We start from the raw sequence: 21,557 nt of genomic DNA on the forward strand, positions 1-21,557 counted from the left end.
TAATACTGCAGCACCTGGTTAATACTGCAGCACCTGGTTTATACTGCAGCACGTGGTTAATACTGCAGCACCTGGTTAATACTGCAGCACGTGGTTTACACGCAGCACGTGGTTTATACTGCAGCACCTGGTTAATACTGCAGCACGTGGTTTACACTGCAGCACCTGGTTAATACTGCAGCACGTGGTTTACACTGCAGCACCTGGTTTACACTGCAGCACCTGGTTAATACTGCAGCACGTGGTTTACACTGCAGCACCTGGTTAATACAGCAGCACCTGGTTAATACTGCAGCACCTGGTTTACACTGCAGCACGTGGTTTACACTGCAGCACGTGGTTAATACAGCAGCACCTGGTTAATACTGCAGCACCTGGTTTACACTGCAGCACCTGGTTAATACTGCAGCACGTGGTTTACGCTGCAGCACCTGGTTAATACAGCAGCACCTGGTTTATACTGCAGCACCTGGTTTACACTGCAGCACGTGGTTTACGCTGCAGCACCTGTTTAATACTGCAGCACATGGTTTACACTGCAGCACCTGGTTTACACTGCAGCACCTGGTTAATACAGCAGCGCCTGGTTAATACTGCAGCACCTGGTTTACACTGCAGCACCTGGTTAATACAGCAGCGCCTGGTAAATACTGCAGCACCTGGTTTATACTGCAGCACCTGGTTTATACTGCAGCACCTGGTTAATACTGCTGCATGTGGTTTGCACTGCAGCATCCGGTTTATACTGCACCACGTGGTTTATACTGCAGCACCTGTTTAATACTGCAGCACCCGGTATACACTGTAGCATCTGGTTAATAATGCAGCACCCGGTTTACACTGCAGCACGTGGTTAATACTGCAGCACCTGGTAAATACTGTAGCAACTGGTTAATACTGCTGCATGTGGTTTGCACCGCAGCACCCGGTTTATACTGCAGCACGTGGTTTATACTGCAGCACCTGGTTAATACTGCAGCACCCGGTTTACCATGAAGCACCCGTTATACACTGCAGCACCTGGTTAATAATGCAGCACCCGGTTTACACTGCAGCACCCGGTTTATGCTGCAGCACGTGGTTTGCACTGCAGCACCCGTTATACACTGCAGCACCTGGTTTACACTGCAGCACCTGGTTTACACTGCAGCACCCGGTTTACACTGCAGCACCTGGGTAATACTGCAGCACCCGGTTTATACTGCAGTACGTGGTTAATACTGCAGCATCTGGTTTACACTGCAGCACCCGGTATACACTGTGGCACCTGGTTTATACCACGGCACCCGGTATACACTGCATCTCCCAGTTTACACTGCAGCACCCGGTTTATACTGCAGCTCCCGGTTTATACTGCAGCACCTGGTTTTCATGGCAGTACCTGGTTTATACTGCAGCACGAGGTATACACTGCTGCACCCGGTGTACACTGCAGCACCCAGTATACACTGCATCTCCCAGTTTATGCTGCAGCACCCAGTATACACTGCAGCACCTGGTTTATACTGCAGCACCTGGTGTACACGGCAGCACCCGGTTTACATTGCACCACCCGGTTTGCACAGCAGCACCCGGTTTATACTGCAGCACCCCCTCTGTACACGGCAGCACCTGGTTTACATTGCACCACCCAGTATACACTGCATCTCCCAGTTTACACTGCAGCACCCGGTTTGTACTGCAGCACCAAGTATACACTGCAGACCCCTGTTTATACTGCAGCACCAGGTATACACTGCAGCACCTGGTTTATACTGCAGTACCCGTTATATACTGCATCACCTAGTTCATACTGCATCACCTAGTTTATACTGCAACACCTGGTTTACACTGCCACACCCGGTTTATACTGCAGCACCCGGTATACACTGCCACACCCGGTTTATACTGCAGCACCCGGTATACACTGCAGCACCCGGTTTGTACTGCAGCACCCAGTTTATACCGCAGCACCCGGTTTATACTGCAGCACCTGGTTTATGCTGCAGCATCTGGTTTATACTGCAGCACCCAGTTTATACCGCAGCACCCGGTTTATGCTGCAGCATCTGGTTTATACTGCAGCATCTGGTTTATACTGCACCATCTGGTTTATATTGCAGCACCCGGCTTATACTGCAGCACCTGGTTTATTTTGCCTCTCCCTCCTTGTACTGCCATCGTTTACTCTCTCCACCCAACATGTGGATTTTTGTGAAGTGTATGCATGTTCCTCCATAGATAAACCTGCAGAAGGTCACCTGACCAATATTGTTTGCTTTTGGAATCAAATCAATTGATTAACAATACTTTGGCTTTAAGAGATGTGTTTTTTCCCGTTCTTTTTTATGAAGCAAGGTTGAGTGACTGGTATGGAACAGTCTACTCAGAGCTATTACTGTAAGCAGTTTCTGAGGCCTTGGGTTTTTTTCTTTCAGTCGGGGCAGTAGAACCAGCCTGAATGGGTTAGGCAAGCTTCCACAGAACCAGGACTTTTAGTTTTACTTTTTCAGTCGTAGCAACTGTTGCTGGGTCGTGAAGCTAGGTTTGCAAGCTGCAGTATATCTCTCTGTCTCAGAGTTTGCTCCTGATATTCGTCTTCCTTGACTGATGGACTGCCTGTGAGGTAATCTATTTTTCTGAACTTGCCTTTTGCCAAGGGTATGTTTGTGGGTGATTGCTATTTTGAAATAGTTACTATTTGGTAGTAAAATAACTTATTATTCTGTTAACTTTTCCAATTTCTTTTAATTTTTTTTGTATTTGAATTGTATATGAATAATGTGTGTTTTGCTTAACATCAAGTAGTTTGACACATAAAATTACAACACCTTCCATTTTCCTTTAAGATAAGAACAAGTTCGGGTCCAGACTATCTTCTGAATATATTTTGAGGGAGTTTGGTCTGGTCCATAACAAACTGGGGGCTCCGCTGGGATCAAAATCTCTAATTCCAGATTGGTTTTAGGATTGTTGGTCTGAAAAGAAGTAAGTGGTAAGTTTTGGTGTGTTTATTTTGGGTGTTACATTCATTTGAATAAGGCCTGTCCTGTGTATTTACGGCTCTTTTAGACACTAAGAGTTTCCTGGGGCTGGAAGAAGTCACTTAGGGAACATTACAGGAAGTGATCAAGGCAAAACTTTCCGAATTGGCAAACATGCTGGAGTTGAGGTCGTCTGGGTCAATGAGGGAAGGGGAGATAATTGAGGCGATTGCACAGCATTTACAGTTGCCAGGAATGCCATTGGAATCTTTGAAAATGACTAAAATTCAATTGAAAATGATGCACCTTGAACCTGAAAAGGAAATGAAACAGTTTGCATTGAATGCAGAGGAAGAAGAAAAGGAGAGGAAGGCCTGAGCAGTAAAAAAGAAAATGAGAAAGAGAGAGAAGGAAGGGAGAGAGAGAGAATTTTTGAATTTAAGAGGTTGGAATTGAAAACTCAAAGTTGACTTAAAATGGCAGATGCAGAGGTGAAAAGTGGAAGTAGTGATGAGGACAGTGATGGAGAGCAATCCCATTGTAGCCAAAGGCCTGATGAGAATCTGTCCAAGCTTTGCCTCAGTTCAACAGGAAGGATGGAGAAGCTTTCTTCATTTAATTTGAGAAAGTGGCTAAACAAATGAAATGGCCAGTGACCATGGGGGTATTGTTGATCCAAACAAGGTTTATAGGTAGAACTAATGTGGTATTTGCGTCACTATCAGAGGAGGTATGTGGGGAGTATGAGGAGGTGAAGAAAGCCATCTTAAGTGCACATGAACTAGTTCCAGAAACCTACAGACAACATTTTAGGAATTGAAGGAGAGGACCTGGTCAAACATACATTGAGTTTAAAAGGATCAAAAAAAGTAATCTTGGAAGGTGGATAAGGGCATTGAAAATATGAGACTCTTGGAGAGATGATTATTGTGGACGAGTTCAAAAATTCACTTCCTGGAATAGTGCAAACTCATGGAGAAGAGCAGAGTGTTCAGACTGCAAGATTAGCAGTGGAAGTGGCAGACGAGTATGAGCTGGTTCATAATCAAAGCTTGGCTTCCGACATCAATTTCAATCTGTGAGGGATAGAAATTGGGAAAAATTCTATCAGGTGGTAAGGGAAAAGGAGATTTCATTGAAGATCGTAAAGATAGTTTACCAAAGAGTAGAAAAGGAAACGCATAAGGGGGAAAGAAGTAAAAAAGCTCCAGTGTTTTCACTCATTAAATAGGCAAATAGGCGACATGTAGTCGCAGTGTTGGTAGTTTAGAAAAAGCACTGGGAAGATGGATGTGAGAAAATGGGATAAGCCAGGGAGTTTTGTTGAAGTGGTAAAGGAAAGTGCAGTGAAAGCTAAACAGCTGCAAAAGAATATACAACACGGTCAGGGGTTGGTAGAGAAGAAAGCGCCAGATCTCTTTGAAGAATTTACTTGCAAGGGTAGGGTGAACTCATGTGTGCCAGGAGGAGCAGTTAAAGAAATTCAGATTTTAAGAGATACAGGAGCAAGTCAATTTTTGATGGTGAGAGATGAGGTGATATATAATTCAGAAGGAGTATTGCCAGAAATGGTGGTTTTATGCGGAATTCATGATGATAAGAACATATTCCATTATATAAAGTGAGGTTGTAAACCCAAGTAGAAATGAGTGAAGTAGTGGTCGGAGTAGTAAAGAAATTCACAGTTCCAGGAATACAGTTTATTCTTGGTAACGATATAGGTGGATAACAGGTGGGAGTGATGCCTACTATGGTTGAAAAGCTGGTGGAAAATCAGGCAACTGAGGTGTTATAGGAAGTATATCCTGGGATTTTTTTCCTGATTGTGTGATAACAAAATCACAAAGCTGCAGATTGAAATGGGACAAGACATCAGGGGCTATATTTGATCAAATGCTTGAGAAAAAAAAATCAATAATTCACAATTTTGTTACCAAATTGAAAAGAAAACAAGTAAGACGTATTATTTAATAAAAAGACCAGCTAGAAACAAATATCACCGAGTGTGCCATGTGACTCTGTCAAAAGGTAGTTGGATAGGGAAGGAAAGCAAAAGGAGAATGTGGTGCTGGTTATAACACAGAGTGAAGACCCAAGTTCAGATCATTCTGAACTGAGCACTCCTCGAGGTAAATTGGGCGATGAGGGAGTTCTCAAAAATTGGGATAAATTACTGATTTACTTTCCAGAGGAAAATCAAAAAGATTAGTTACAATCACATGGGGAAGTATGTGGGAATAAGTTGTGAGGTGCTAATCTAATTACACATGCTCTAGATACAGGAAATGCTGTTCGAATTAAACAACATCCTTATAGGCTTAACCCGGTTAGAATATAACCCAGTGTCGTGTTGATTTTTGACTTTGCCCTCTCATGTTGGCACAGGTTCAAAAAGAGAATGAATGCAGACTCAAAGGCAATATTATTGATGTGTGTTACAGTGAAGGGAACTCACCCATAATATTGGTACCAAAACCAGATGGGACCCAAAGATTATGTGTGGACTATCGCAGTTACAAAATCTGATTCCAATCCTATTCCACGTTTGGAAGACTGTGTTGAGAAGGTGGGACATGCAACTTATATTTCAAAGTTGGACTTACTCAGAGAATAGGTACCTTCTTCCAGTCTTGGTTTTCCCAAGAGCAAACTATTCTTCTAGAACTGAGTGTGAACTTTTCTCTGAACGATTATTGAGCTTGACAGATTGGAATTGCAGTTGAGGCATGAAGAAAATAAAAATGCAACATTGATTTCAAATATTTTCCCTGTCCTAGCCCTCTATTTAATCTCAGTACATTATTTCAATTGCCGCTTCTTTTTCTCCTTCCTAATTTCTGAAATAGCCTGTGAACGTCAGTCTTTAACTGTTGGTCCTTTCTAGAAATCAGTTAGCACAACACCTCTGCTCCATTTTGCTTCTTCACCTGAGGCTTTAATATCCTAATGGAGTTCTCAACTCACAAGGCAGCAACCTGCCACCAACTGTTTAGTTCCTTAACAGCCGAGCTCAGTTTCAGTAGTCTGAAGAAGAGTCTCTGTTTCTCTCACCAGACCTGTTGAATTTCTCCAGGATTGCTTCTGGTTCAACCTGGCTATTTATTTCAATTTAACATTCTAACTGACAGCATAGGGGCAAATTGATGGTTCATATGCACTCTGAAGCCCACTTTAATTCTAGGAACAAAATGGAGGCAAGGCTCAGAGGTTCAATCAACAACTATGGAGATGAGAGATCAGAGCAGTATACAATCCTAGTACTGCTGTATATTATCTTCTTGCATAATTATTTCTGTGATACCTGGAAATCCAGTTTATATCTAAAAGAGTAAAATGTGTTAAAAGGTGACATCTTTGGGAAAAACACTAGGATGGATTTTCAAGTAGAATTTGAACGAATACTTTTGGCAATCATTGGAAGCTTACTGGTGTTTCTGTTGAATGAGCTACAATGACAAACAAGATTAATCTGCAAGGCAAGATACAACCTTTTTAAGTGAGACTCACTTCTATGGTTGTAACATCTGAAAGAGAATTATGGTAATGACTGCTTTCTTACATAAGTGATAATTCAGTTTACAACAGAGGGTGAATACTGATTGCCTAAATTTGATTATAATATCTAAGTAGCTTTCATTTCCTTGAGTGACTGATTCTATTACCTCCTGAGATCTCACTATAAAAAGGTTGCAATTATACAGTATGAGGCATCACAGACTGTACCAGTGACACATAATGAATAATAGTCACAGGCAAGTTGGTCACACATTATATAAAACATGGAGGTCTGACAAAGTACTATGAAACTAGTTAGTAAAAAATGGTGAGATAATGAAGACAACAGTGAAGCATATGTAAAGTGTTTCAAAACTGGCAACTTCAGGACCTTCATAGTTTGGTTTTGGATCTTGCCAGATTTTGTTTTGTTATTTGTTCATTATGTGGGATGTGAACGCCATGGGCTAGACTAGCATGTATTGCTCATATCTCATCGCCCTGGAGATGTTAGTGGTAAATTACCTTCTTGAGCCAGCAGTTCTTGGGATGTCGAGTGCAGTTAGGAAGGGACTGCCAGGATTTTCACCCAGAAGGAAGGAACAGAATGTATTTCCAGGTCAGAATAGCAAATGGCTTGGAGAGGAACCTGCATGGAATGGTGTTCCCATGTATCTGCTGTTATTTTCCTTCTAGATGGTAATAGTCATAGATTTGTATAGAGTTATTTGAAAAGCCTTGGTGGGTTTATGCAGTGGATCTTGTGGATAGTGCAATGTGCTGCCACTGTGCATCAGTGATGAAGAAAGATGAAGTGTTGAAGGTGGTAATTGTGATGTTAATCAAGCAGGCTGCTTTGTTCTAGATGGTGTTGTGTTTGTTGAATGTTGTTGGAGATGCTCCTGTCTAGGCAAGTGGAGAGTATTCAATCACACTCCTGGGCTGCACCTTATAATGTCCAAATGTTTGCTTGGGTGGTTTAAGCTGTTGGCAGTTTGGCCAAGCAAGGCCAGCTGTGGTTAAGATTGCTTAGAGCTGAAGAATTATCAGAATTCAAGCTTTGAAGCCAATGCCATGCCAGTTGAATGGTCCAGATAAGGTCAGATTCTATTTTCATTTTAGTTAAATAATATGAAGCACAACACAATCTAAAAGTGTCCAGTTTATGCCCAGTTGAATTTGAGACACTATCTGTGATGCAGAAATATGCACAAGACTTATAGCACTGATAAATTATCCCAGCTGGACAAAAACAAAGTGACATATTGTGATATTCCGATTACAACTGAGAAAAGGAAACCTAGAAATGTGGCTACACTTTTTAGTCACTAAATAGCTAACTAAACTCCCAACATCATGGAAAGGTACCACATGATAATTTTCAGTGAAAAGTAGACTACCTGCCATTTTGACTAAAATAGTTACATCACTGGTGATATATACAGTAGATTTATTTATTTCTAAATGTGCTTTGCATTTCCTGAACCTGTTTTTGGTTTCTGAATGCCAATTTCACTTGCCATATGCTGAATGTTTAGAATGCAATACAGGGTTAATGGGTGGGAAGGTCCATGTTCTTACCCGAACGGGGAGCTGAGAAGTGAAGGTAGCTGCCCTGTTCCCACTTTAAAAGAATACTGACTGCACTTCCCCGAAACACAGCCTGGGCACCATCATCAATTGGTACATCCCTCCCACATGTCAAGACTCTGATGCTGGAAAAGCACAGAAGGTCAGGCAGCATCCAAGGAGCAGGAGAATTGATGTTTTGAGCAGAAGCCCTTCATTAGGAACGATCAGGCTTATCCACGGATGCTGCCTGACCTTCTGTGCTTTTCCAGCACCACACTCTCAACTCTGATCTCCAGCATCTGCAGTCCTCACATCTCTCCTACATATCAGCCTCAATATTTTCATCGAGCATTGAACAGTACAGCACAGTATAGGCCCTTCAGTTCTTGTTGTGCTGACCTTCTATCCTACTCTAAGATCAAAGTAACCTACATACTCTTCATTTTACTATCATCCACATGCCTATCCAAAGGTCTCTTAAATGTATCTAACTCTACTACCACCGCTGGCAGTGCATTCCACACACCCACCACTCTCTATATAAAGAACCAACCTCTGACATCTTCCCTAAACCTTCCTCCAAATACCTTAAAATTATGTCCCCTTGTGATAGCCATTTCCGCCCTGGGAAAAAGTCTCTGACTATTCACTCTATCTATGCCTCTCATCATCTTGTACACCTCTCACTCTTCTTCACTCCAATGAAAAGCCTGGCTCCCTCAACCTTTCTTCATAAAACATGCCCTCCAGTCCAGGCAGCATCCTGGTAAATCTCCTCTGCACCCTCTCTAAAGCTTCCTCATCCTTCCTATAATGAGGTGACCAGAGCTGAACTCAATATTCCAAGTGTGGTCTAACCAGAGCTCTGTAGAGCTGCAGCATAACCTCGTGGCTCTTAAACTCAATTGCCCTGCTAATGAAAGCCAACACATCATACACCTTCTTAACAACCCTAGCAATGTGGATGACAACTTTGAGGGATCTATGGACATGGACCCCAAGATGCCTCTGTTCCTACACACTTCCAAGAATCCTACCTTTAACCTTGTATTCCGCGTTCAAATTTGACCTTCCAAAATGAATCACTTCACACTTTTCCAGGTTGAACTCCATCTGCCACTTATCAGCCCAGTTCTGCATCCTGTCAATATCCTGTTGAAATCTACCACAGCCCTCCATACTATGCACCACTTCACCAACCTTTGTGTTATCAGCAAACTTATTAACCCACCCTTACACTTCCTCATCCAAGTCATTTTTAAAATGATCACAAAGAGGAGACATCCCAGAACCGATCCCTGCGGAACACCACTGGTCACCGAGCACCAGGCTGAATACTTTCCATCTTCTACCACCCTCTGTCTTCTATGGGCCAGCCAATTCTGTAACAAGACAGACAGGTTTCCCTGTATCCCATGCCTCCTTACTTTCTGAATGAGCCTACCATGGGGAACCTTATCAAACGCCTTGCTAAAATTCATGTCCACCACATCCACTGCTCTACCTTCATCAATGTGTTTTGTCACATCCTCAAAGAATACAGTAAGGCTTGTGAGGCATGATCTGCCCTTCACAAAGCCATGCTGACTATTTCTAATAAAACTACGGTTTTCTAAGTAATCGTAAATTCTGTCTCTCAGAATCCTCTCCAATAATTTGCCCACCACCAACGTAAGACTGACTGGTCTGTAATTCCCAGGATTATTCCTATTCCCTTTCTTTAACAAGGGAATAACATCTGCCACCCTCCAACCATTTGGCTCTACTCCAGTGGACAGTGAGGATGCAAAGGTTATTTCCAAAGGCGCAGCAATCTTTTCCCTTGCTCCCTGTAGTAACTTTGGATATATCCCGTCTGACCCAAGGGACTTATATATCCTTATGTTATTCAAACTTTTCAGCACATCCCCCTTCTTAACATCAACCTATTCAGCTTGCTTCACGTTGTCCTCACAAACATCAAGGTCCCTCTCAGTAGTGAATACTGAAGCAAAGTATTCATTAAAGACCTTCCCTTCCTTCTCCGACTCCAGGCACGAGTTCCCTCTATTATCCCTGATCGGCCCTACCCTCACTCTGGCCATCCTCTTATTCCTCACATATGTGTAGAAAACCTTAGGGTTTTCCTTAATCCCACCCCCTAAAGCTTTATCATGTCCCCTTATAACTCTCCTAAGTCCATTCTTCAGTTCATTCCTGGCTACCTTGTAATCTTCTAAAGCCCTGTCTGCACCTTGCCTCCTTAGCCTTAAGTAAGCTTCCTTCTTCCTCTTGACTAGATATTGCACATCCCTTGTCACTCAACATTCCATCACCCTACCATCCCTTCCTTGCCTCAGTGGGACAAACCTATCCAGCATTATTAGCAAGCGCTTCCTAAACAACCTCTGCATTTCTGTTGTGTATTTCCCTGAGAACATCCATTCCCAATTTCAGCTCCCCAGTTCATGCCTAATGGCATTGTAATTCCCTCTCCCCCAATTAAATACTTTCCCATACTGTCTGTTACTATCCCCCTCCCATGTCTTTAGTAAAGGTCAAGGAGTTGTGATCACTATCACTGAAATGATGTCCCATTGAGCAATCTGACACCTGACCTGATCCTCGCTCTGAGTTCATCACCCTTATTCTTGATACTTCTTGCATTAAAATCAACACACTTCAACCCATCACACTGATGGCAATTTTGCACTATCAACTGTCTATCCCTCACACAGACTCTCTGCATGCTGTACCTGGCCGTTCACTAGCTACTTCATCCTCAGATCTGTAGCTCCGGTTCCCACTCCCCGCCAAACTAGTTTAAACCCTCTCGAAGAGCACTAGCAAACCTCCAGTCCAGCCCCTCCAGTTCAGGTGTAACCTGTCCTTCTTGTACAGGACACACCTTCCCCAGAAGGTATCCCAATGATCCAAATATCTGAAGCCCTCCCTCCTACACCAGCTCTGCACCCATGTGTTCAGTTGCATTCACTCTCTATTCCCAGCCTCACTAGCCCGTAGCACTGAGAGCAATCCTGAGATTACTACTCTGCTTGTCCTACCTTCTAGCTTCCAACCTAACTCCCAATATTCACTTTTCAGGTCCACATCCCTTTTCCGAGCTGCGTCATTGATACCAATGTGTACCACGACTCCTTGCTGCTGTCCCTCCCCCTTAAAATTTCTGTAGACTCGATCCGAGACATCCCTGACACCCAGGAGGCAACATATCATCCAGGAGTCTCATTCCTGACAGCAGACGCTTTTATCTGTTCCTCTCATCATTGAATCCCCAATCACTATGGCTCTCCTATTCTTCTCCCTTCCCTTCAAGTCCCAAGTTTTGCCATTTGTTCCAATCTTTCTGAGAATACTCCTTGAGATACTGCTGGGCCCCTGCAGTGATTTGGTAACTCTGTTCTGTCTCCCTGTCTCTGCCCTGGTATTCTCTGTTCCTCGTTAGAATTGTAACAATAGCACTTAATAACAGCCTCCTATGCTTTGGTGAAGCGCCCCTTTAAGAGAGACAGTCTACTTTGAAGAGGAGCAGGTTGGCTGTACTGAGTGCTACCATCTCTCTGTTGACTGTTGAGACAATAGAGGAACAGATACTGCTCGGTTCAGTGCTACTGACAGGTAAATGAAGAGGCAGCACCGAGTTCTGGCTTCTGTTCCTTTCCTGACTGGATTGCCAGTTATTCAAAGATCAACAGTGTGGTTTTTCACATCCTTGTTTATCTTATGAGTTTATCATGTCTGTGCTGCAACAAAATGATCATTAAGATTCTCGGAGAGTCACGATCTATGGCTTTCAGCCATGACTGTGAATAATTGTTTGGAAATGGTAACTGAGTGATTTTAATAATGGCTTTTGCAGGAATCATTGCAACATAATTGTCAGTTTGAAACATTTTAACTTACCGTGTAATAGGATACTGGCCTGCATAACAAAAGTAGTCCACAAGCATTTATTGTTTGCCAACTTTAGAGATGATTCAAACAGTCAGGCCATTCTTCTGACAAGGTGACTTAATTGACAGGGAAGTCTGATTGAAGACTGACATGTGTGTCTGGGTACATTGACCTGATTCTCCGATCTGTGCTACCCTTCAACAATATTAACTTGACAACAGCAATGAAGTATTGTGAAACTCACACTTTAAACTGCACCTAGACAGATTATCTACTATTTACCTGTGGCTTTATCGGAATGAAAATAATGGTCAAGGAGTTTTTAGCAGACACTACGATACACCAGCAGCAAGGCCTTGAATAAGCCGTGTTTGCAAACCTCAGAAGGAGAAGCACCTTAGAATTCCAGGCGCTAACAAACGAAGCATTCACCCACGGTTGTTCTTCCTGGTTTTTTATGACCTTTGCTGGAAAACGTGAATGTGTAGAGAATTTGATTGTGTTAGGCTATGTGGCCCCCGGTCTGAACCCCGAGTGAGCCCAGCGTGCGGGAGACTGAACCCATTGCGGACTTCGACCAAGCCTAACACGGACCTTGAGTGAGCCCAGAGCAGAGGAGAGTAGGCCCAGCATGCACCTTGAATGAGCCCTGACTTGCTTTTCTGGACCGGGAATTAAACCTGGCAGCAGAATTGGCAGCTGCTACATTGGCAGAGATGATGTCAGCGAGGTAGGCCCAGCAGTGACAGATAGTGCCTGAGAATCGGTGACTTGGATGGTCGGGTCTGGTGATGAAACGGTGGTGGAAGGGCATCACAGCGACATCAGCGAGGTGGGCACTGCGACAAGAAACATGACTCTGATGGTGGTTGGTCTGACACAGGCGGTGACAAGGCAATGGTGGAGGAATACCAGATCAGCACCGAGAGATAGTTCCTGATGAACGGCGATTTCGATGTTTGTTGGGTCTGGTGTTGATGGCATCTTTGTTTTCCTTATTCTAAGATTAATCAAAATCACACTGAATCATGGCGGCAAATGAAAGCTTTCTTTTTTTTATGTTCCTAAAGTGAAATATATGTGACAATAAATCATTCATTCATTGCGATGTTTTTCACAATGCCAAAAGGCCTCTCAACATTGATCATCTATTTTCCCTTTTTCTGGGAGGATTCCTTGCTCAGATATTAACAGGTTCCTGTTGTCAGTGAAAATGCAATTCAGCAAGAAGCAGCATCTCCAGCAGAGAAGGAGAGCAAAATTGAAGAGAAAGACAAGAATACATTGAGAAAATACAAGCAGTTGTTATAATGCACTGCCATGAAAATAGTTCCTCTGTAACCCTATCTGAAGAAATTCTGATGTTTCAGTATTTGTTCCTTTCTGTTTTACTCTTCCATCGGTGGGCAGCATTCTGTGTTCCCTAATTACCTTAAACCGATGATCATTGCAGAGGACAGTAAAGTGTAGAACACATTATTGTGGATCTGGAGTTCTGCCTGGGCCACGTAATCATAGAATCCCATTCAGCCCATCAAGTCCATACCAATCCTCTGAAAAGCATCCCACCCAGACCCACCCGATCCCTGTAACTCTGCATTTCACATGACCAATCCACCTAACCTGCGTACCCTTGGATTATGGGAAGAAACCAGACCATCTGGAGGAAATTTACCAGACACAGGGAGAGTGTGCAAACTCCACACAGACAGTCGTCTGAGGCTAGAAACAGACCCCGGTCCCTGGCAATGCTAACCACTGAGCCACTGTGACACTAAGGATGGCAGATTTTTTTCCCTATAACATACTAGTGAACCAGATGGGTTTTCACAACAATAAATAATAGTTAATAGCACTGAATCATCATTACTGAGATTAGCTTTATATTCCAGATTTACTGATTCGATATAGACTCCACCAGCTACTATTTTGGAATTTGAAATCTTGTACCAAGGCCTCTAGATTACTCATCCAGTTATTACTATTGTATTTGGCTTTGGAAGAACCTGCAAGGATTAATATTAGACAATAAGCATCACACAGCATGATGATATCATGAGAACTTGATAGGAGCATAAAATAGGATCACATGGACAAGATCCAAGACTCTTTTCGATAGACCAGGGGTGGCTATTATCGCATATCCTAGATCTCCTAAGGCACCCACACACTTAAAAGATATAATGACAGCGGACACAACATGCTGATCAGCATGGGGGTCTGAAGATTTAACTTTGCAACAGTGGCCCCACAAAGCTAACATGCTGGTCACCCAGAAGACATCAAGGAAAACATATACTATTGCTGACTGCAGCTAGCCCCCAGAAAACCTTGTGGCAATGTTTAGCACTGAAGAATATTTCAAAGAATGACAGAAAGCATTTCACACTGAAAAAGACATGCTGGAACTGAAGACATCTGCAAGGTAGGGATACTGCTACATCATGAGATAGTGGTCTTTGGGAATGATCACAAGTTTTGAGTTCATCCAGTGAACAAACAGATATCGTAGGTTGTGTGCGTCAAAGCTAAATATCCCTGGTACAAGGGTAACATTGAATGATGTCACAATTATGCCTGAAAGGGTGAGGATTAAAAACAAAATATGTGTTGCCACTATTGCACAGAACCAACAGGACTAAGTGAAAATCAGAAAGCTGTTGAAATTACAAATCCAGTCATATGAAGTAGAAAGGCATGGATAATTTAAAGTGAGTGATTTGGTCTAACATGAACAATTTTTGTGAAACTCCATTACAACCACAGAAGTCACAAAAACCTTATTCCTACTGAGAAATGTTGACACTGATTACTGAGTTCAGTGGTACTCTGAATATATCAGAGTATCATTTAAAATCAAATGGTCTAATTTGGAATGAGTTTTGATTACACATGCTCATGAAACAGGAGAAAGTGAGGTCTGCAGATGCTGGAGATCAGAGCTGAAAATGTGTTGCTGGAAAAGCGCAGCAGGTCAGGCAGCATCCAGGGAACAGGAGAATCGACGTTTCGGGCATAAGCCCTTCTTCAGGAAGGTCGATTCTCCTGTTCCCTGGATGCTGCCTGACCTGCTGCGCTTTTCCAGCAACACATTTTCAGCTCATGAAACAGGAGTCAAGCATTTGAAAATGATCACTGCTTGTTAAATTTGTTCATTTAGTCATATATGCAGATTATGACAAACAAAAATAAACAAAATTTGACTACACACTTGCTATTTTTCCTAAGAGCTTCCTGCGCCACCAGTTCCATTTCAACTGTGCTGTCATCCTTCCTGTAATCATTCCCCAACATCTTAATGCTAACTCTGTCAGGGTGACCAACTTTGGGGTGAAACACATGGTACTCTCTGCCAGAGGTGCAGGTGTAGAGAGCATAGAGAAGGTGAAACCTGAGGTGTAAGACGGGTTAGCACAGAGAAAAGGAAACAATGGGGGAAGGGAGCAGTGAGAAAGAGGATGAAAGAGGGCAGAGCAGGGCGCAGTAAGATCGAGAGGGGGAACAGAGGGAGGGAAGGGGAGTAGGAGGACAGAGGGAATAGGAGAGTGGGGGTGAACTAATAGCATTTAAGAAAATACTATGCAACAGCTAATTATGATTATTACAATAATCAATATAACTATACTAATAACTTTACAATGTTAATTGTAGTGATTGTCTACGTGAGACAATCACAACAGCAGCTGGAACTTAGGCAAATGTCGAAGACTTATCTGAGTTCTTCATTCTCTTGTTAAACAAACCCCCCTTCCAGCTGAAACTTCCTTCTGTTGATCACTTCGAGACTGTGAAATTGCTTGCACCTTATTTTTCAACTTCATCTCTTGTCAGTTGATTTGCAATGATTTCAGTTGAACGCTGCTGAGTGTTTTAAAGGAGAATTAATGCTTGGAATTGATGTGGTTGAAGGACTGTGTGATTTCATTGCAAGGTCATTGATTTCAATCAGTTGTCAAGCGATGACTGATCGACTGTTTAGAAGCTTAGATCAATGTATATGCTTGCAATCAAATATTGTTGAGCACCAGAATGCTGTCAAACTTTTCTGGTCAGGATTATGACTGCGAAAGGTAGCAATCCACCATCAGAGCTACAAAGAGCAGAAGCCATCCAATAAAGCTGTAAAGGCAGGGAAATCTTTCCAGAACAGCGGCAAAGCATGAAGGAAACCTGTGTTACTGCAAAGCAAAAGTATTTTAATATGAACAAATACTTAAAGAAGATTAAATATCCAATTGCATTAGGAAGACAAAGCATCAGAAATAGTTGTCAGGCAGATTTAATTTCAGAAATAGTTCAAATAAATCATAAAATTAGACATCATGGAAAATAAATCCTTTATATATGGAATAAACTGAATACTAAATCTGAAGCTGAACAAGTAACTACACTTAAAATTGTGATATTTTCCAATTATATCATATTTTCCCAAGGGATTAAAGAAACTGAAAGCCTTTGGCAATTAATTCAACCTCAGAAAAACACAAAATTCTTTAAAATTCAAGATTTAATGACAAAATTAAAAACTTAAGTGACTCCATAGATATTTTCATTGACAATCTCTACAAAATAGTGAAGAAATGAAACAATGGTGATTTAGAATTCATAATAGACCAAAATGTTGTAGGCCAAAGTGGTGAGTCTTTGTCAAAGTTATTGCTGTCAAAAGTTCTAGAGAAAACTATTTAGATGGTGAGTGAAGAGAAGTTCTGGAAGCAACACAGATCAATCCCAAGGACTTAGTACATGGGATCGCCAGAACCTATTCAATTCTTAATGAACAGAACTACAAATGACACACAATAAGCAAATACAGTGGATAGCACAAAAACCAAACAGCAAAAGTACTTTCCAATAATGTGAAGCAAAGATACCTCACAGTTGTGAAAAGTGGCCATCTATACAAACTGAATGTTTTTGTTGTAAAACAACAGGTGACTTGCAGAAAATTAACTGAAGGAATATGCAGCCAAAGAAACACACACAAAAGAGAAATGAGTTGGAGCAGTCTCCAGTAGAACACAAATCTAAGGTTTACCAAGTTGAAACAGTGACTCTGATCAAACATTTTGATAAACACACAGTTATGTCAATCAGCACCTCATGACTTTCAAGTTGGACATGCAAGCAAATGTCATCATATTATCAGTAATGAGCCTTAGTTGAAACAAACACTGTTTACAGCTTATAGAAGTTCATTGTCCAGTGGTCTCATATTTACCATTAAATGAATGCTACAAACATCCTTTCATCATGAAGGGCATCAAATACTCAAACATTTATACACTCTTCAGAGCCATCAATTCTTACTCCTCTGTAGAAAGGCTTCAAATCCTAACCATGAAGAGGTTCAGCAACAGAAGATCCAGGAACAGCCAATCAAGCAAAAATGGTAGAGTGCTTTACAGAGCTCTATAAGATCAATATTGAACCTGAGAAAACATCAGAATGCCCTGAGGATAATTACATTGGAATAAGTCATTTATTTCATATTGTCAATGATAAGACAGCTGTGACTATACTGTTTTGGCGGCAATATTTTCCATTGGTATTGAAAGTGCAGAGAGTTCAGATTTCAACTGCCGACAAACTTCAAGGATAGAGACAAACAGCAACTGAACAGTATTCTTCACTGAAGCTCATTGAAGTATCTGCAACTGAATTGAGTGAGAAGCAAGACAGCACATTGAACAACTAATTATGACAAACACAAGCCACATATTTGATGCTGAAATGACTAGGAAAAGGGAAATTCAAATGGAATGTCTGACTTCCCTCCCTTTCGAAGAAGAATCCTCAATAACCATAATGGATATCACATCAAACAATGAGGAATCTTCAGGTGATGCAACTGAGAAAGTAAGTGAGTCAATCACTCTGGGTGAGTGAGAAAGACCAAACTAGTCATCAAGTTGAAGCACTTACTTACTTCAGTAGAGATTTACAGGTGGATTCAGCATAAAAGTTCCCTGACGCAAATTGAAGAAGTGATGCGCACCTCATTGGAAGATGCTATGAAGAAGCAACATGCTTTCCTCTTAAGATTCGAGATGCTGCAAAAACATATGTGACTGCTCAAGTAGGGACAACCTCCTCCATGAGAGGAATCCAAGAGATGACAGGCCGTCTAGTTCAAAAGGGAACCTAGATCTCAGACTGTCAGAGATCTAAGCTGACCACTTTCTGCTGAACAGAACGCCATTCTCCCAAGTTCATAGAGGTCACATTTGGGCAGAATAGTGAAACCCCAGATCATTCCACAATGTGAAGGCAAAGATTTAGTTGTAGTTACATGCACAAATACAAAACAAAAATAAATTTTAGATGAAAAAAGGTGGAGGCATTGCATTTGGGTCTGGACGGTAAAGTAATGGATCTCATGGGATGCAGACCTAAAGGTAATTGTCCAAACAGCCTTTGTAAGGATGTAGAGCTTAATCTTACAAACCTGCAAATAGTTGCAGCGATGCAGTACTACATCTTGTTTACTTTACAAGACTCCTGTCATTAGTCCAGAAGGTGGCTAACCTTGCATACACTAGACCACATAGCTGCTGAACTGCCCTCAATCTTAGAAAATACCAGTGGTAGCACATTCAATGAATCCCATTGCATTGCCCATCTCCTCACTGTTCTAGGCAATAGCATTCAGCTCCTGTCATTAGTACTCAATATCTTTCTGTGCTTTTCAGTAGAAAGCAGTAGGCCAATGTTTACTACAGCTAGTTTGTATTCATTACATCACCTGAATGGATTGCTGTTGAATATTTTTAATTGAACACTCTGAGGTGGAATTTCCACATGGACTTTCCTGATGGTCCATCACAACATCAATGGTTGAGCCATAGAAAGCCCAGAGAAAGAATATGGATGGTGTTGAAACCATTTTTCTGAGGTTTTTGTGGATCGTCCATGGATTATTCAGGAAGTATTCAATCCTGAGGTTCCAGTTTTGCTGTTTTTGTTTCATCGCAAAATTCATTTACACAGAACATATTATGTTTCCCCTGAGTAGTGTAAAGTTGTGTTTATTTACAATATACTCTGCCTGGGATTGGAGGTATGAGAGGCTCACGGACTTGGTCATTAAGATTAAGACAATCTGATCAGGTGCCTCTGCCATGTCCCTTTCTCCGTCCATCCTCTGTATCCAAACTTTCTTTAATGCTTTCCTGTCCCAACTCTAAATCCACTTCTTTCTTTTGATGTTCCTCATGCCCTTCATGAACTTTTTTTGTCCATGAAACTCAACTCGTGTTCTCTCAATCTTACCCCACTGAACCGCTGACCACCTACCTCCTGGTTAGCTGGATATTTTAAATAGTTCTCTTTCTTTAGGTGATGACATTCTTTCCCTTTATTCTGTTATCAACACCACTCTCCTCAAAAACAATCCTTGATTACTCTGTCTTTGCAAATTACTATCCCATCTCCAACCTTCTTTTCCTTTCCTTGAATGTGTTCTTTCCTCACAAATCTTTTTCTATTTTTCATGGAACGCCATGTTTGAATTGTTCCAATCACATCTTTATCTCTGCAGCAATATTGAAACAGTTCTTTTCCAAGTCAGAATCGACATCCTGTGTAACTATGACAAGGGTGAACTTTCCATCTGTTTCCTTCTCAGTCTGTCTGTAGGTTTTGATATGACTGACCACATGAATCTCCTCCAATGCCTCTCCAGTGTTGTCTAGCTAGGTGGGACTTTTATCAACTGGTTCCATCTTTATCCATCTAATTGTAGAAAGAAAATAATTTGCAATGGTTCCTCTTCTTGCTCCCACACCATTACTTCTGGTTTCCCGAAAGCACCTTCCTTTGTTCCCTTCTATTTACATGCAGTTCTTCAGCAACATCAACCAAAGGCCCAGTTTTAGTGAACTATAAGACCACAGTCAATAGGAACGGTTTCAATTCCTCAATCAGACTGTTTGTTTGCAGCCAGTACAGGGAGAACTGGCATTTCTTTCAATTAAGTATCAAGAATACTCTAGTCATTGTTTTTGATCCTTGTTCCAAACTGTGTTCCATAGCTACTAACATCATCCACCTCCCTGGTAACAGTCTAAGATTGTCAGTCTGTTCACAATCTTGATGTCACCTTTGAACCTGAACGAACTTCCGACATCATATATATGTCATCACTAACATCACCTATTTTCACCTCTAACATTGACAGACCTTGCCCCGTCTCATCTCAACTGCCACTGAAAATATCATTCAGACCTTATTACCTTTGGTCTTACTAATTCCGATACACTGCTGCCTAACGTCCCTTATTCTACCTTCCATAAAATTGAAGTCATCCAAAATTCTACTTTTGGTGGCATTCCTCTATTACCTATATACTTGTTGACCTACTTTGAATCCTGATAAAGCAATCAAATATCTCCATGATCTCATGCCTACTTTTCTTTGTAATCCATTCCAGCCTCTTTGAGATACTAAGCTCTTTAATTCTGACCTCTTGTGTATTGTCAATCATACTTGCTGTATCAATGCTGACCATGTATCTAGTCGTCCAGGTTCAAACCTCTGGAACTCTCTCCTGATATTTATCACGGTAGCTGTCTCTGATTTGTTGTTTTCCTTTAAGGATACTTCTTAATATCAACCCTTTCACCAAGTGTTTTGGTCATCTGACCTAATATCTCTTATGGCTCATTGTGATACTTTGATTTTTAATATGTTAGTCAGGTGTTTTGGGACTTTTCATTATCTTAAAAGTGCAACCTGAAAACATACTATTATTGTTGGTGTACCCAACAGAAAAAGCCCAAAAAGTTACATTGGTACACTTCCAGTGAGAGGGATGTGCAATGTATTTCAATCAATAAACTTGACTTGAGGTCCCTGACAGTCTGGTGCCATGTGGCTTATGTGAACCAAGACTGTGAATGATGACTGTTACGTTTACATCCATCATAGTTCTGTCTGCTTTATTGTCAACAATTTATACTTAGTGCAGGAACTATTTAGATAGTGAACATGCATAGAAAAACTGATTGCTTTTACTTGTTGAGATGTTGGCTTGGCCAGCATTCATTGCTTTGGGGAAGGCTGACTTTTTGAATCACTGCAGTCCATTTGGTTGGGCACATCCACAACGCTTTTAGTTTTTAGAGAGGCAGTTTCAGGATTTTGTCCCTTTGACAATGAAAATGATTTAGTTCCAAGCGAGGAGGGTAGGTAGCTTGGGAAAGGAATTTGCAGGTAATGGTTTTCCTATATATCTGCTGCCCTTCCCTTCTAGTAGAGAAGGAACCTTGGCAAGTTGCTGCAGTGTAGCTTGTCGATGATGCTCACTGCTACCGCTGTGCATCAGTGCTGATAGCAGTGAATGGTTGAAAGTGGCAGATGGATTGTTAATCAAGTGGCCTAATGGTTCTTGGTCAAGCTACTTGAGTGTGGTTGGAGTTGCATTCATCCAGACAAATGGGGAATATTCTATCACACTCCTGACTTGTGGTAGAAAGCACAAGGGATCGAGAAGGTGAAATCATAGCCGCTCAGTTACTCCTGTCGCCTCAGTATGGATACAACTGGTCCAGTCAGTTTGTGATCAATCACTGCCCCCAGGATATTGACAGTGGGAGGATTCAGTTATGATAATCCTATTGACCATTAAGACAC

Source organism: Chiloscyllium plagiosum, chromosome 4 (assembly GCF_004010195.1).
Source record: "Chiloscyllium plagiosum isolate BGI_BamShark_2017 chromosome 4, ASM401019v2, whole genome shotgun sequence".
Lineage (NCBI taxonomy): Eukaryota > Metazoa > Chordata > Chondrichthyes > Orectolobiformes > Hemiscylliidae > Chiloscyllium > Chiloscyllium plagiosum.